General features: G+C 36.5%; 1 protein-coding gene across 4 annotated transcripts in view; it reads left to right on the forward strand.

Moving 5' to 3' along the window:
• Nucleotides 1-12,969, forward strand: part of LOC114653573 (tensin-3-like) — a 358,125-nt gene that overhangs the window by 89,823 nt on the left and 255,333 nt on the right. The window lies entirely within an intron of this gene.

Raw genomic sequence — 12,969 nt, forward strand, 5'->3', positions numbered from 1 at the left:
TAACCTCCTCAATTGCAGGAAGATACAAAAGGAAAGAAACATCCCACTTCTCCCCTGGTGGGCCTTATGCCTTCTCCTGCAATTAAGCAGATTGTATAGCCTGGTAACTCACCTGGCTATTTTATTGACTTCAGAGATGTGTGTAATTTTCCATTGCCAACTGCCTGATAATTGTGCCTACGTTTTGGTAACGGATGTCAGTTTACTGGTGTGATCATAGGTAGTATACAGAGAGGGGAGTTCTGCTGCCAAGAACAATCTTCCTGTGTCGATAATTAAAGAATGATGAATGTTCTCAAGGTCACCAAATGGGCAAAGCCTGCCTAGGGGATGCTTGTACCAATTTAGCAATTGTTACTGATATACCATGTGGTCATATATTGGATGGGAAACCCCATAAGCAAAGAAGTGGAAAAAAAGAAAAAGCTCTATGTTGGTCATAGTTTTGCAGTACTAGTTGTCACTGCAGCAACAGGCAAAATAGCTTCTTTTAACTGGTCAGTGTTTATTGTATGCAGGATCTTTTATCGTTTAGAATTTCATAGAATCTTCACAAAATTATATACTTAATTGAGCATTGCCTGCATTGTACATAATAATTTAAAACTGTAAGAATATTCATGTGAAGCCATTATTTTGTACCGAGTGTTTATAGAGAACAGAAGTTTAGGGCCTAAGCTCTCCGGTAAAGGCAACTTTTAGACTGAATAGTGCAGAGGTCTCTTGCAGTATTGACTCTGTTTTATTAGATAATGTTTTTGGGTCCTTAATGAGTGTTTGCACTTTCACTGAATTCTTAGGCTAAAATGCATTATGCGTAGGTCTCTAACATGCTCTCTCTTGCCTCTTTACAGTGCAAGATCAAATCAAGCCTAGATGACTTCATACATAGCAGACAAAACACATAGTAGTATTTAGGACATTTTTCAAAAGTACTTTTAACATAAATTTCTAGTGACATTCCGGAGCACTTTGGAAGGCTGCATGTTAATTTCAATGCTACTCCATGCTGCTCTTTGGTTACCATAGTATCCTATTTATAAAAGAAGTTGCGTGCAGTTTGCTAAAGGTTAGTGAGGCATTGCTGCCAAATACAATTATTATTAATGCCAAAGAATTTTAAAAGATCCTAGCCCCAAGGTACACACATACACATTCATTGTATTTCCCAAATCAGATGGCAGGAGCTTGGTAAATAACATTTGACTTTCTGTTATGTAGAAAAAAATTGCTAACTATAAGGTGACTAATCTTCTTGAATTTTTGAAGTCGGTGCATGATTGTGGATTAAGGCTGCAAACACTGCAGCCCAGAGTAGCTTTTTTGAATGAACGCATCAGCTTGTTTTGAGAAATGCAGCTTCCTGTAAAGGTTCTCAATTAAGTCATTCAGTGTCATTCTTGGTAAATTGCATCTATTTAAGCAAACATTTCAGTCTGCATGCCACATGCTGCTTTTTGGCGTAAGCTGAGGTAAATGACAGATCATATTATTTTCTTGCCTTGACCCTCATAACACTGCCACAGGCTCTGTGTGTGTGTATGCGTGCGTGTGTGTGTGTATTTTAATTAAGTTTCTGGTGCAGCTTGTACTCTTTCTTGGGAAAAAAAAAAACTGTTACCTGATCATGTCTTAGTCTTTCTTTGTTTAGGTCAATCTGACTTAACAATTCACAGATGTATTATTCTTTAGAGTGTTGGTATTTTCAAATGAGACAGAGGCAGGTTGTGTTAATGTGCGTCATTTGAAGAGAAAAGTCAGTTAACATATTGAGCTGAAACAACATTTTGAATGGTAAACTTTCATCAGGTGATTACCTCTACATATGCACATACTAAAAAGGATGTGTGTTTTCTTATCAGTTTATGCATTATCCATACCAGTTTTCTACTGGTTATAGATACTGAGGTCTAGAGGACTCAGACTTAATGGTTTATCACTTCTCCTTCTGTCCATTTACTTTTGTTTTTCTAAAAGTGTTGTGGTTTCTCAGAGTATGTCATTACTACTCATTCCTTGTTGTAAGCAAACCAATAGAATCCTGTAAATATGTCATCTAGTGCAATGCAATGTGGCTTATAACTCATTCCCTTTAGATAGATAGATAGATAGATAGAACAGGAGGCACCGTTTAAAAGTTTCATCCATAACCTGCACAGGTGGGCAACAGCAACATTGTAACTCATTTGGCCCAAATTTTTTTTGCTCATTCAGATGAATACTAAATGTGTCATTGCTTTGCTGTTTATAGCCAAAAATCATTGGTGGTTGAAAATGAAGTGTATCCCTAAGTGCAAGTTAGGAGTCAAACAATACTCATATCAACATCTATCTTCAGACATATGTAGTGGGTTGCACCATTTCCTCATTAATGATATGTTGTCATTGTTCACAAAGCTGTGCACAAAGAGGATGTGTGTGTGTGTTGGGAAAAGATTATTTTTATTTTTGCAATATTCACTTTATACTCTTTTTGGAAACATTTGTTTCTGTGTTTTAGACACACTATTGACACTTTTCTCTTGTAAAAAATTTTCACCCAAATATATGGCAATGAAAATGTGCCCACTTTGTTGGATATGGATCTGATTAAGGAACATGAATGTAATCTCTTTTGCAAGCGAGCTAGCCTGAGGCTCCAGGAAAACACCTCAAAACGTAGAGTACTCAGACAAGTTGACTTTTTACATGCAGTTTTACTACTCTGTTGCCAGGCAAACAAATTAAATTCACTTTAGTTAAAAAACATTTTTATGCATTTATAGTCATTCATTTAGTTTATTGATTTTTTTTCATTATTTTGAGGCATCTGTTTCATTCTTTCCTTTTAAACACCTGTTTGTTTATTACAGGACTTTTGTTTGTTTACAGTATATGCAGTTTAGTGAAATATATAATTTGCAGTCTTTAAATGCCTCTATATTCAAGTTTCAGCTATCCATCCATTCATTCTTTACACACCAGCCTCTCGAGATCAGCAGACGAACAAACAGTAGCGAAGCCTCAATAGCACAGCTGGCATTGTTTTTATTTTCATACTATAGGTAATCAAATTGAATTCTTGTATGTACCACAGCATAGTATGATTAATCTTGACTCAACAATATCTAAGTAAAAATCTTTAATAGAAACTATAACATGTTAGGACTTTTTTAATCCAAATAGTATTAACAAAATTGGCATTTCTCCAGTTTAAAAGCCAACTCTTTTTTTGAAAAACAGAGTAAACTTCATGATTCCTAAACAGATGACATTTTACTCTTCTGATTTTTGAAAGATATTCGCTAATCACTAGTCTTTAGGTTTCATTTTTAGACCAAAAGAAATGCTTAATGTCTTCATCAATTTATCTTTCTTTTCGTATGGTGATGTCAAATTGTTATCAATAATAAGTGTTGCGCTTATATAGGAATGTCTACAGTATGTGTCTCTAGTCCTCAGTGACATTTTTAATTGCTTCATAATCACATTTATTCAAATGTCTGTTTCCCCTTCCATTTCCTTTTACCTTCAGCAGTATTTCATGTAAAAGATATAGTCAAAAGAAACCATTACATATACATTTTACTAAATCTAAAGATTTTACCCCTACTTCAGTTTATTAAATATGTGAAATACATCTTTATTTTGTTTGTGGAATGCATCGTGAGTTAGTGGCTAGTATTACTGTTTCACAGCTCCGGGAAACTGGATTTGAATCGCAGCTTTGTTACTGTCTGTATGCAATTAATATGTTTTCCCTGTGTTGGAGTGGGAAATTTTTCTGGTACTTTTCTGTATTTTTCTTCTTTTTTTCTCATCTCTGTCACAAATGTTAGCTTAGCCAGCAATGTCCCAGTATGAGTGAAGGTTTTTGAATGCAGTCTTACGTGGATAAGTTTTATTTTTGCAACTTTTTAATGTTATGCCACTCTGATCGTCAGTTAATATACAGTGCTCATAGTGGTACAATGATTAGTGCTGCAGTCTTACTGTTCCAAGGGCCTGTACTATTAGCCTCAAGTTTGCATGTTTTTTTTTTCCCTAGTTTTCTCCCATAAGCCACTGATGCACATGATTAAGTGATGACACTAATTTTTCCTGATGTGTGGATTTGTTTGCAAGTATTCTATGTGATGGATTTGTGTACCATCTAGGATTGGTTCCTGCTTTGTGATTGATGCTACTGAGGTAGCTTTTAGCACCCTGTAGTCCTATAATGGACACAGCAGTTCAATTGATGGATAATCATAAAGCTTTTTTGTCAGCTAAAGTAAACTTTATTGGAAAAACAGGCGTTTTTGTGTCATTGCCTTATTAGAGACCTGAAACAGTCACTGTTTATAGGAAAACTCCTCATACTGTATCTAGGGATGTGTCTGGATTAACATGAGACACACAAGAAAACACAGGGCTTTGAATTGCAACATACTGATTATCTTAACTGTGTGGTATCTTCTACTATCTGAATGATAGTGCTTAAAAGCCCTTGAGAACCCAGATTTTTTAATTATTGCCTTATCAGTATGTAGCAGAAACATTTCCTTCTTTAAACAAGCCTTTGAGGGAAAGTATTTTTCTGAACAATTATGCAAAATTTTGGGAAGACCTGGAAAAGTCACCTTGGCATGATAGTGTTATCAGAAAACAACAGACCTACTTAATAATGATGTTTTCTACAGCTTGATTGCTGTTGTTTTTCTTGTAGAACATATATAAAATACACACACTGTATGAAATATTTATTTATACATTTATATGTGTGTGTGTGTTTGTATACACATGCCTGCTCAGTAGCACAGTTCTTAGCTGTTAATAAAATCCTAATTTTTCTCCAGGTACATAAGCTTACCCCTCATATCGTCATCTAAAGTCAGTCCCGTTTTTTTAAGGGTACCCTATCTTTCTCCAAGATACTGACCTATTTCATTTAGGATTTACAAACACACTTTATGATTGATTTATCAGAAAATCCAGTGTGGTAGAATTATAAACCATTTCCATTTATTTCAAAATCTTTGTTTTATATTATTCAGATTGCATGTAACTATAATCACATTATCTTTATTTCATACATAATGTTTTGGGTTGAGCAAAGTTGCCTGTAATTTAATAGTATAGTGCACAGTAATTCAAACTGTACAATAAATGCATTGAAGAATACCTACATTGAACAGGATGGTATGCTGTATCAATGCCAGGTGTAAGGCAATAGTAGATGTTTGTATATCAAAATGTAAATAAATGTAAGCTAAAGATTCACTGCACTGAAAGGGGTAACAATTTACAAAGAATCCGTAGACTAGAACTACAGTGACTTGTGTTAACTTGTTTAACTTTATTTGTTTGGAACATGGCTATTTTAAGGCTTTCATTCCATGCAGCAGTGGAAAAGTTACCATAAAGCTGACTCATACTTAAAAGTATATGTTACCTTTCAACCCTACTATAAAGAACATTAAACAAAAGATTTTTTCAAAAAAGACGTTGGTTAATGGTGAGACAATAAGAATGATTAAATGAATATACATGTGAAAGTCAGGGCACCAGGTACATGTTTAGGCTACAAAAGAAGTATTTAAATGAATCGTGCCAACTGTGACCTATTGTACTTGAAACTAAACTGAAGGATATTAAGCCTTTGATAGAAAATTGGATTTTTGTGGGATTTTTATTGTTGCAACCTGCTGATGAGTATGTAGGTTTCAGACAATTCACAGGTTTTTCTTTACCTTTTGATGTCTGACATCCTGTTGACCTTTATTTTCCTCTAAATATTTTTAAAGCAGTTGGCTTAATGTTAATCACTCCCAACCAAACCATCGCTTATTGGCGTCAATAAGAAATTATATTTTATACTTGGGGAAAGAACTGTTCAATTCATGGACCTCCTTTAATTAGCTTACAGCTAAATTTTCCAATACATCATCCTCAAAATTCTTGTTAACACGGTTTTTGAAGGTAGTAACAGCATTTGTATTTTCGAGTATCATGCCATTTAAGATTCCTGGGCCAGTCACAGTGTTTGTGGATTTGAATGTTTTTCCCTGTCTGTCCACTGATTTGGCTCTCAGTGAATTCCAGCTTTCTCCCACATCAAAGACATAAATATTTGGTAAACTGATGACTCTACACTATCCCTGAATCTGCTATAGATTGCTGTGCATGACTTTTAATGGGAAATACCAGATTAGGCTCCTGCTTCCTTAAAATGTATTCAGAATGATCAAGTTTAGAAAAATTCATGTATTTGTTGTGTTTTATATACAGCGATTTAGTAATTTTTTCTGACATGGAAATTGTAACATTTTCATCATTGAAGCACTTTCCCAGTAAACTGCCAGTTTGGATATGACTTCTCTCCTCTGTTTTGTGTTAAATGATCACATTTTACACTCTCACTACTACTACAAAAAAATGAAATTCCAGTTCAATTCAATGCACTAGTTCTTGCTTTTACTAATTCAAAGGTACACTAGTATTACAACTGTAGTAATATAGACATTATTGATTATGTAACTGGAAAAATAATAAAAAACGTATGGGTTCTGATTTTGGAAATACTAGCTGTGTGTAATTTTCATCTATACAGATAATAAATTGCAGCATTCAGAAGAAAACCTCATGGGCACTAGCTGATGCTACTTGTGACATACTTAGAGTATTTATTTTCTGTGCTTCTTGTGATGGTCTTAGGAGCACCAAACAATGGTAAAATACTTGGCTTCATGCTCACCATCTTGGACTCTTCTACCTCTAATCTTCTTATTGCATTCCTTTCTCCTCTGCTCTATTCACTTTTCATTTTTCACTAATATCAGTTCACACCACAATGTGAAAATTGTAAAATCTGTATAGAATGTCAAATACACAAAACAACATAGACTCAAGGAACTCCATAATAGAATGTGTTTTTCATTTGCCATTTTTCCACAATCACAGGGTACTTATTTCAGTCATACATTTTAGTGTCCTCCACACCCCCTCCCCTTTTTCATCCTTCACTAGTCCAGATACCTCCATATACAATATAAAACACAATACCTGGGGTTTCCAGTTATATCACACTTATAGACTAGTACTGGGCACGGCTGCAAATATATAAAATATCAATCAACAACTTCAACAGAACTCTAGTATTTTAAGTACAATGTAAGTGATAATTTAAGTTTTACAGATATACATACATTTTGATTACATATACTTTGTTTTATAGGCAAATACAAGTTTTATTTATACATTTTCTCTCAAAGTTCTCTTATACATTTTATGAAAAATGGAAATTACAGATGAATTTTGCATGGGGGGCGGCATGGTGGCGCAGTGGGTAGCGCTGCTGCCTCGCAGTTGGGAGACCTGGGGACCTGGGTTCGCTTCCCGAGTCCTCCCTGCGTGGAGTTTGCATGTGCTCCCCGTGTCTGCGTGGGTTTCCTCCGGGCGCTCCGGTTTCCTCCCACAGTCCAAAGACATGCTGGTTAGGTGGATTGGCGATTCTAAATTGGCCCTAGTGTGTGCTTGGTGTGTTTGTGTGTGTCCTGCGGTGGGTTGGCACCCTGCCCAGGATTGTTTCCTGCCTTGTGCCCTGTGTTGGCTGGGATTGGCTCCAGCAGACCCCTGTGACCCTGTGTTCGGATTCAGCAGGTTGGAAAATGGATGGATGGATGGATTTTGCATGGGTAGAACTTTTTTTAATTTACTATAAGAAGTCATTAAGATAAGAAATACAGAAACACTGCATGTTTTGCTTCCTATTCCTATAAAGAGAGTAGTCTCCAGAACAACTTGGTGGCCAAGCATCATATTGAAAAATTTGTTACCATATTATACAAGCATCTGTCAAAAAAGAGTTTGAATAGTTAGTTCCAGGATTCAAGTACAACAAATTGTAATATAAAAGGGTGGCTTGATGCCATCTCTGGGAAGACTGTTTTTCTTGTGAAATCAAGCCACATAACATACTTGATGTACCACATTGTTCCTCTTCTGATATGCTATTTGTCAGTATATGATTTAAATATCAGTGTTCAGTTGGTTAATTTGTATAAAAGATAAAAGTCAGTTGTAATAGTTGTTTTGCATGTAAAATCAGAGCGACTACCACTTGTTCCATACATTGGACAACTGAATATTTTACATTTCTTTTAACATTAAGACGTTTATATGGGTTCATGCATGAATAATGGAAGAATAGCACCCCCTGTACAGTGAGTCCATATTTTTTGGTGGGAATTATCTTTTTTTATCATATTTCAAAGAACAGTCTGAAAGGCCATTGAATCCTTCTTTTTTTCCCCCCTATTCTTTTAAGAAAATGTAAGAACTTTGGTATTCACATCTTTATTTCAAGCACAATTAAATAGATGCTACTTAAAGGTAGTCTTTTTTTTTTTATACAAACTATGCTCATTTTTTGATCCAAAATTACTTCAAAGTGCCAGATGCAGTTTACTCACAGGCTGTTAACAGTTCATGTATTGTTTTAAAAGCTATCAAGGCCACATTCTGCTGCCAAATATGATGTAGCCAAGCTGGTGTAGATCTATGGAAATTCTATTATAAAAGCTTACGGTAGAGTGGGAAAGACACCTGCCCCTCACTTGGCCATACATGTGGATTCAAACTATAGTAGCTTTTGGTTACAACCTCAAAGACAAATTGAGAAATACTTTGATTCTGTGTGCTACAAAAACAAAAATTGTACTTTATTAGAAATAATGAATAAAGCAGAAATAACATAATTCTTGCACTAGAAATGATGATGGCTTTATGACTTTTATCCTGTGAAACATGGTGTCAGAAGTGTAAAATGGTGGGAGAGACTTTGAAGTGGGGTATACTGTCAGGTCAATTTTAGAGTAAACAGAAATTGCTTCATGCATGCATCAAGCTTCTTTTTTTCCCCAGCAGCTGAAATTCCTGTTGAAAATTATAGCTTTCTGAGATGTCAGCCAACCTGAGGTTTCAGTCTTTTCTTGTGTTAGCTCTGTTTTCATATCACATTCCTGCTTTGGAATAAACAGCAGTACTGTAGTCTGTATACAGCAAGCATATCTACATAGTGCACAAGACTTGCTTGTCACAGAAGTATAAAATGCCTCAAGGAATGTACTTTTCCTTATTCATTGGGTGCTTGTTACATAATCATTATTTTAATTTTTTAATTACTGAAATATACTGATATTAAAATAGCATTTACAGATTCAGAATGCACCATTGTTTTAATATGGTTGGCTTCATCTGTATGTCAGACTTGTCTGATTATTATTTGCATGATATTTTTTCTGGTTGTAATTCATTGCTGTGTTGTTTACACTTCATTTTAATTTACTTTTATACAGTGCATCCGGAAAGTATTCACAGCACATCACTTTTTCCACATTTTGTTAATGTTACAGCCTTATTCCAAAATGGATTAAATTCATTTTTTTCCTCAGAATTCTACACACAACACCCCATAATGACAATGTGAAAAAAAGTTTACGTGAGGTTTTTGCAAATTTATTAAAAATAAAAAAACTGAGAAATCACATGTACATAAGTATTCACAGCCTTTGCTCAATACTTGCACCTTTGGCAGCAATTACAGCCTCAAGTCTTTTTGAATACGGTGCCACAAGCTTGGCACACCTATCCTTGGCCAGTTTCACCCATTCCTCTTTGCAGCACCTCTCAAGCTCCATCAGGTTGGATGGGAAGCGTCGGTGCACAGCCATTTTAAAATCTTTCCAGAGATGTTCAATCGGATTCAAGTCTGGGCTCTGGCTGGGCCACTCAAGGACATTCACAGAGTTGTCCGGAAGCCACTCCTTTGATATCTTGGCTGTGTGCTTAGGGTCATTGTCCTGCTGAAAGATGAACCGTCGCCCCAGTCTGAGGTCAAGAGCGCTCTGGAGCAGGTTTTCATCCAGGATGTCTCTGTACATTGCTGCAGTCATCTTTCCCTTTATCCTGACTAGTCTCCCAGTCCCTGCCGCTGAAAAACATCCCCACAGCATGATGCTGCCACCACCATGCTTCACTGTAGGGATGGTATTGGCCTGGTGATGAGCGGTGCCTTTTTTCCTCCAAACGTGATGCCTGGCATTCACACCAAAGAGTTCAATCTTTGTCTCATCAGACCAGAGAATTTTGTTTCTCATGGTCTGAAAGTCCTTCAGGTGCCTTTTGACAAACTCCAGGTGGGCTGCCATGTGCCTTTTACTAAGGAGTGGCTTCCATCTGGCCACTCTAACATACAGGCCTGATTGGTGGATTGCTGCAGAGATGTTTGTCCTTCTGGAAGGTTCACCTCTCTCCACAGAGGACCTCTGGAGCTCTGACAGAGTGACCATTGGGTTCTTGGTCACCTCCCTGACTAAGGCCCTTCTCCACCGATCGCTCAGTTGAGATGGCCGGCCAGCTCTAGGTAGAGTCCTGGCTGTTTCGAACTTCTTCCACTTACGGATAATGGAGGCCACTGTGCTCATTGGGACCTTTAAAGCAGCAGAAATTTTTCTGTAACCTTCCCCAGATTTGTGCCTCGAGACAATCCTGTCTCAGAGGTCTACAGACAATTCCTTTGACTTCATGCTTAATTTGTGATCTGATATGAACTGTCAACTGTGGGACCTTATATAGACAGGTATGTACCTTTCCAAATCATGTCCAATCAACTTAATTTACCACAGGTGGACTCCAATTAAGCTGCAGAAACATCTCAAGAATGATCAGGGGAAACAGGATGCACCTGAGCTCAATTTTGAGCTTCATGGCAAAGGCTGTGAATACTTATGTACATGTGCTTTCTCAATTTTTTTATTTTTAATAAATTTGCAAAAATCTCAAGTAAACTTTTTTCATGTTGTCATTATGGGGTGTTGTGTGTAGAATTCTGAGGAAAAAAATGAATTTAATCAATTTTGGAATAAGGCTGTAACATAACAAAATGTGGAAAAAGTGATGTGCTGTGAATACTTTCCAGATGCACTGTATGCAACACAGTAATGTAGTGAGTACTGCTGCTGCATCACAGATTCAGCACAACTGGGTTTTTTATCCTGCCGTGGTCACCATGTGCACATTCTCCCTATGCCTCCATAGGCTTTTATTTTTCTGGGTACTGGTTTCCTCCTGTACATTTTTTTCAGGCAATTGGTGAAAATGTGGCCTGGTGTTGGTTGGTTGGCATTGCTCTTCACCAAGTATTAACTTGGAATGTGTGTAGATTATCAGGATTTTAATGAATGTTCAAATTCTCAATTAATGAAAATAGTTAATAACAAATTAAAAAAAATCAAGAGTTCCATAGGTAATGCATCAAAATCATAAAAGCAGAACTGGACTTAAAATTTAAAAAAAAAAAGCAGGCGCAATAAAGGTACTTTCTGCAGTGAATTAGTAATGTTCTTGTATATCGAATGTAAGAAAATGGATTGAAAAGAGGTTTCTAATAAATTATTTTTGATGTTATTTTGTTTTTATGACAACATCAAAATCTGTCCTTAAAAGAGATAGGGTTTATTTAATGTGGATGGCACACACATTGTCAGTTCTTTGTAAAGTGATGGGACTCTTAGGTGTGAGCTCAGCATGACGAGCAGTGTAATACAATGATCTTAACCAGTTTAGGCAAAGGATATTGCATTTTGCCTAAATGATTAGTATAGGCATTAAGGTCTGAGTGTTCATATGCTTATTTCTAATAGACTTACTTATTTTGAGCCATGTTTAAATTTTTTTTTTTTTATTGTTGATTGTTGGGATATGTCGTGTCCACTGTTCTTGGAAATATAAAAATTATTAGGTATTTATTGGCATAATCCTAGTGTTAATTGAATGATGTTTTTGTGATAAAGAAAGATCTGTAATGATCAATAACTATGATGTGGTACTAAGTATATGTGATTTATTCACAAATGGTTTGAAGGTATCGTGGAAGAATGGTGCATGAAAGATCACATAGCTGCAGTGAATGTTGATGCTCTAAACATGTTTTCAACAATTACTTCAGTGGGAAGAGTTAATGCAGGCTAACAGATCATATTATTATTATTGTCTAGCAAAGAGTGGTCTGATTTTAACTGAATCATATTTTGTTCATGATAAATGAGGTATTCATGCAAAATTTTGTGGGAGGTTGCTTACTTCTCTCAGAAAGTAATAATTAGCTAAAGTATTATGTTACCTAACTAAAGTTTGTATGACAGTGTTTTAAGCAATCTTAGCTAGTTATGGTTTCATTTGTTTCCACTTTTAAGGAGTGACTAATGAAAATGCTTACTGACTAATATGTTAAAAACCTACCAGTTAGTGACTAACAAACTTTGGAAGGCAAAGAAAATGCAGCTGCTCTCTTTAGGGTCAGTGCACTGTTACGAGTGTAAGTTATGTGCAGTGGGTTCTTTCACAAGAGACCTGGAGTAAACCAGATTTCTAAATAAGAAATAGTTTTTATTACTTGATCTCAGAAAACAGTATTAAAGCTTCCCACACTGTTTTAAATGCTATCCATCCATCCATTTTCCAACCCGCTGAATCCGAACACAGGGTCACGGGGGTCTGCTGGAGCCAATCCCAGCCAACACAGGGCACAAGGCAGGAACCAATCCCGGGCAGGGTGCCAACCCACCGCAGGACACACACCAACACACCCACACACCAAGCACACACTAGGGCCAATTTAGTAATCGCCAATCCACCTAACCAGCATGTCTTTGGACTGTGGGAGGAAACTGGAGTGCCCGGAGGAAACCCACGCAGACACAGGGAGAACATGCAAACTCCACGCAGGGATTACCTGGGAAGTGAACCCAGGTCCCCAGGTCTCCCAACTGCGAGGCAGCAGCGCTACTCACTGCGCCACCATGCCGCCCGTTTTAAATGCTATGTATCTTTAAATTATTTATAGTAATTCATAATATTCTCAAACACTAAAAATAATTCTTAAAACACTCATATTGAAGTTGTCTGTGGTGGAGCACAGCTGCAATCATGTTTTGTTCTTCAGCTATC

Source organism: Erpetoichthys calabaricus, chromosome 6, assembly GCF_900747795.2.
Source record: "Erpetoichthys calabaricus chromosome 6, fErpCal1.3, whole genome shotgun sequence".
Taxonomy (NCBI): Eukaryota; Metazoa; Chordata; class Cladistia; order Polypteriformes; family Polypteridae; genus Erpetoichthys; species Erpetoichthys calabaricus.